We start from the raw sequence: 5,714 nt of genomic DNA on the forward strand, positions 1-5,714 counted from the left end.
CATTTCTTTCCTCATTTGGAAGCTGACGGGACACGAACGAGCATCGAGCAGTTTGTGCCTTCTTCAGTAGGAGTTACTTGTATCCTTTGGAAAGTCTTTTGTTTTGTGCAGTTGTAACATTGATTTGCATCTTTGTCTTCATAGAAACGTAACACAGGCGCTCAGGAGAATCTTTTGGAGTTAGTTGTGAATTGAGACTTGGTCAGTGTCACAGTTGGTAATATGTTTGAGTTTGTAGATTCAGGAGTTCCTAAAAAGCTGAACGATCTCTTAAACTTAAGTAATTTCAATGACTTTTAAATAACTGTCATGTAAAGTGGTTTACAGATTGGCTCAATCTGAAAATAAAAGTTCATTTCGCTGATTTCCTTTGCTTGTTTGTGGTGTTGTTTTGTTAAAATGTGTGCAGGTGTCACTCAAAATGAAGGAAGCACTTAAACTGTGTTGTTTAACTCCAAATCAATCACACTTCTGTGAAATCAAACTGTCCACTTGGGAAGCAACACTGACAATCAATTTCACATGTTCTGCAAATGGAACAGACAACAGGTGTAAATGATGGGCAATCCCCAGTAAAGGAGTGGTTCTGCAGGTGGTGACCACAGACCACTTCTCAGTACTTGTGCTTTATGGTTGATGTTTTGGTCACTTTTTACTGCTGGCAGTGATTTCACTCTAGTGGTAGTATGAGGCGGAGTCTACAACCCACACAAGTGGCTCAGGTAGCACAGCTCATCCAGGATGGCACATCAATCTGGGGTGTGGTAAAAAGGTTTGCGGTGTCTGTCAGCGTAGTGTCCAGAGCATCAGAATCAGAATGGGGTTTATTGCCAAATGTTGAGCAGGTTTACAACATTAGGAAATTGCTGCGGTGCTTCAGTGCAAACATAGTGTCATAAATAGCACTTAAATAGACATGGAAAAAAATAAAAGTAGGGATAAGAATTAAAAGTGCTACGTTGAAAGATATGTGCATGAGTGCAGGTGGTGATCAGTGCCAAACATAGAATGATGCAGTGACACAGCGTAGGGTCATGTGTTAGTGGCGGGTACAGTCATATGGTTATTGTTCATATGTCCAACAGCAGAGGGGAAGAAACTGTTCTTATGGCGAGAGGTTCTGGTGCGAATGGACCAGAGCCTCCTGCCTGAGGGGAGCAGGTCAAACAGACTGTGTCCAGGGTGAGAAGGGTCAGCTGAGATCCGGGCTGCACGCCGCAGTGTCCTGGAGGTGTACAGGTCCTGCAAAGATGGGAGTCTGCAGCCAATCACCTTCTCAGCAGAGCGCACAACACGCTGCAGTCTCTGTTTGTCCCTGATAGTGGCTCCAGCGTACCACACGGTGATGGAGGAGGTGAGGATGGACTCGATGATTGCAGTGTAGAACTGCATCATCGTCCGTGTTGGCAGGTTGAATTTCTTCAGCTGCCTCAAGAAGTACATCCTCTGCTGGGCTTTCTTGATGACGGAGGTGATGGTGGGCTCCCACTTCAGGTCCTGGGTGATGGTGGTACCCAGGAAGCGGAATGAGTCCACAGAGGTGATGGGGGTGTCAGTCAGGATGATGGGGGGGGGGAGTGGGGCTGTGTGCTTCCTGAAGTCCACAATAATCTCCACTGTCTTCTGGGCATTCAGCACCAGGTTGTTGTGGCTGCACCAGAACACCAGACGTTCAACCTCCCTCCTGTAGGCAGACTCGTCCCCGTCCGAGATGAGTCCAATAACGGTGGTGTCATCTGCAAACTTGATTAGCTTGACAGACTGGTGGGTGGAGGTGCAGCAGTTGGTGTACAGGGAAGGTGCTACCAGGAAACAGGCCAGTGCATCAGGAGATGTGGAGGATGCTGTAGGAGGGCAATAGGAGCAGTAGGACCACTACCTCCGCCTTTGTGCAAGGAGCACTGCCAGAGCTCTGCAAAATGACCTCCAGCACGTCACGAATGTGCATGTGTCTGCTCAAACAGTCAGAAACGGACTCCATGAGGGCCCTACGTCCACAGGTGGGGGTTTTGCTTACAGCCCAACACGTAGCAGCATGTTTGGCATTTGCTAGAGAACACCCTGATTAGCAACTTTGTCCATGGTGACCTGTGTTCTTCATAGATGAACTTTATCATATCTCTATCATAATATTTCGAGCTCAAATTTTTAATATAGAAAAATATTAATATGCACTTGTAATAAATGTTACAATATACCATAAAAGTACAATTGATTATCACAAAACAAGAAACAAAAGCAAAATCCCAAAGTAGAAACTAACATTTTCTGTGTATGTGTACATATTAAAAATGCAAACTTCTTAAAAAGGAAAAGCACTCAGATTGGAAAACTAAAACAAATGCACAATAAAAGATTGTAGTTTTTTGGCCAAAAATGACTTCCTTACTGATGATATTGGGCACAACTGGAGAAACACTGCCAAAGTTGGGTTCGCATCTTAACTTTGTAAAGCTTTAACCATGAAATAATTGCTACAACATTCTGGCATTTAATTATTCTGGCGTGTTTACATAACCTTCAGACTTTATATACACCCATCATTTTTGTGCAGTTTATTGCTCACAGTAGCGCTGCATGGGTCTGACTGTATACAGTAGGTTTTTGAGGGGAAAAGGAAATCGCACTGATGTAAAGGTCTCATTTTGACCTTCTGGAGATGCACAAACACCGAGGTTAGTGTCAATCAGCCCACTGGTCTCCTGTCTGCTCAGCATCTGCCCCCTGCGGGCCTGGAGAGACATGACAGCACATGCGTCAGACTGACTGCGTCACTTGTCTTTTCAGCCCAATAAAGCGTTCATTCTCAGCACAAAGATGGGTTCAGTACCTTCCAGTAGAAATACGGGACGATATTCTCCAACAGCAGAATCAGCGGCAGGACGACCACTGTGATGCTAAGATCTGATCAGACACATTCAGTCATCAGTAGTCCGACAATCACTTCAACACAGAGTTGATTGATTCACGCCCATGTTTGTATCTAAAATTTCACCAATTTCTTTGAATACTGACCATCACAGCCCAACTACAGTTTGTCATTGTGCATTCAAAGAGCAGCGAGGGGAGTAACCTCCTCTGGATAGATTAATCAAGGTTTGTTGTTTGGCCACATTAACGGGAGACATGTTGCATCATGAAAGTGAAAATATAACCATGAATTTGCATCTTAGCAAAGACTGCTGGAACATAATGTGAACACTTCTATCATGGCCACCAGCCTATAAGGTACAGGAGTGCCTGCTTTTTATGCCAACAGGCTGCTCAGTTCCCACAAACTTTAAAGAAACGATACTGGTAGATTTCATATTTGTTCAGTTATTTAAAAATCAATATTTATTATCCATGACCTACTCCTACGTAATATTTTTAAACAAAATACAATATACGTTATAATTCCCTTAAAAGTAAACACTGCCCCAACAGTGAGCTGTCTTGGAGAAAGTTTTGTGGTGTTTATGAATTTACTTGTGTCTGTGTTTTTGTTGTCTTCTCCGTCATGCTGTTTGCTTTTTCTCTTTACAAAAATGACATCTGGGTTTAGAAGAACACCTGTCAGCATTTCCTCACGAACACACAACATAGGTGTTAAACACATGTACTATCAGCACTGAAGTCATTGCTGATGTCACTAACGGGCTTACCTGAGCAGGTGAGATCCAAGGTATTGACAGAGGACGATGATGTTGCTCATTCTCTCAAAGCAAACGCAGACTGAACACAGTCATGTATGAGCTCCCACACAGTCCTGTCAGACACCCTTTTCTTTCCTAAAGAAATAGCAGAGCCACAGCCCAGATGTTTACAGAAAACAGCTGCTTGTCTCAGAGTCCAGCCAATACTGTGCACTGCTCTCCATTCTCCCATATTTTTCACCTCCACTGTGCCAGCACAGCGACTGGCTCCGCCCACCACCCTGACATCAGGGTCTGACGAGAAAGCAGAGTATCAATAGTAAAGAAGTCAATGTACTTCTGCAAATAATAAGTTAAAAAAAACTTTACTGCTCATTCTCTTCTGTGATTCATTTTTTCTTTAATTTGTTTATTTACCTGCTGAACTGTGTGTCCCTATAGGCTGGACGCCTGTGGAGAAAAGCAATGAATCCATCAGTATTAAGCAAGAACTTGACTGGGGCTCAGCCATAGACAGGAAAAAAATAAATTATTCCCAAAAAGTTGATTCTGTTCATCTGGATGAAACATTTTCAATGGGAGAAACGTTTCATCACTCATCCAAGTTCCTTTGCACAATAACTGAAGCCAGCCTACTGAATGAACAATGGGCTGTGAGGTCAGTTCCTTGATCATTAATGCAGTGCTATTACATGCACTTTAAATTGTTTCTGTTACAGAGTGAAAAACAATGTTAATAAAGTTATTCTTTGTTTTAAGGTTTTTTTTTGTTTTCTTTAATGTTAATAAGGATACAATGTTGTGCAGAGATGTACTTATATTAACAATTTAGACAAATTATACTATTTATAGTTGCGGGGGAGAGTGGGGGATGCAAAATGTTTTCTTGTTCCTAAGGGGGGCGTAGCAGAAAATAATTGCGAAGCACTGCCCTAAAGTATCCAAATCATAGACTCATACCACCTCTCCATCAGTAAATTTGTCATTTTGCCACGTACTGTAAACCTAAATACTCTTGCTACGACGCTCCCGCATCATTTTAAGCTTTTCCTGGCTTCTCCTCACTTGCCATTCCTTCCTGTTCACCTCCATCCTCTTCCCTGCTTCAGTACATTCACTTTCGGTTCAACACATAAAATACTTCCACACATGACTCCGTTTACGCTCAGCCATTGTTGTGAGTGGGCACTAGTGATGTGTGGATCAATACTGAAATATCGATTCCTGTGATACCAGTTATTTATATTCTAGAATCGGCTGTATAAATGCATCGGGGAGTCCTTTAGTGCTGCAGGCAGGCAACGTGTTCAAATAGCGCACAACTGCAGGTTTTTTATTTCTATATGATAATTCTGCATTTTTAAGCAATAAGAACAAGTAGTCTGTTGTCATGTAATCATTATGAAGCTATCATTTGAAATACAATAAAACATTACGTTTTTGTACAAATTATCGGAATCAGATCAGTATCGTCGATACCACCCTGAATTTTACTTGGTATCGGATCGGAAAGGAAATCAGTGGTCTAAGGGGCTGCGACACCTTTATACAGCCATATTTCACATGTAGTTCCTTCCAAGTTAGATAATCCGAATGATAAAGTTTCTTTCCACTGTCTTCCTGTTATTGATAAAGTACAAATTACTCAAATTACTAAAATATCGATATTTTAATATGAGAATCGATTCTAGAACATAAATACCAGGTATCAGAGGAATCAATATTTCCGTATCGATCCGCACACCACTACTGATTTCCTCTTCAAGGCCAGCTGGAACAGCAACTCTCCACCAGATCGTCTGCTAACCAGCGTTATTGTCGCCTCACTCATGCGCTTCATTGCAATTTATGCTTGTACTCGTTTTGTTTCTCTTGTGCCTAGTTGTGTCCACGGATTTTTTACCTTACCGCCTACAGTTTCCTTTCCTTTGCTGCTGAATTTGCCCCTCTCACTTTGGTTCGGACTCCCTTCTTCTTATCACCTGCCTGCCTCCCTGCTCTCACAGTTAGACCACCTCACAGATTGGACCCCCTTAAACTTTTGACCATATAGTGCAACCTTGGGTCTAGTAATGGAAG

This window comes from Rhamphochromis longiceps, linkage group LG8 (assembly GCF_057381845.1).
Source record: "Rhamphochromis longiceps isolate RC_006_pf linkage group LG8, R_longiceps_female_GT1.1, whole genome shotgun sequence".
NCBI classification, from domain to species: Eukaryota; Metazoa; Chordata; class Actinopteri; order Cichliformes; family Cichlidae; genus Rhamphochromis; species Rhamphochromis longiceps.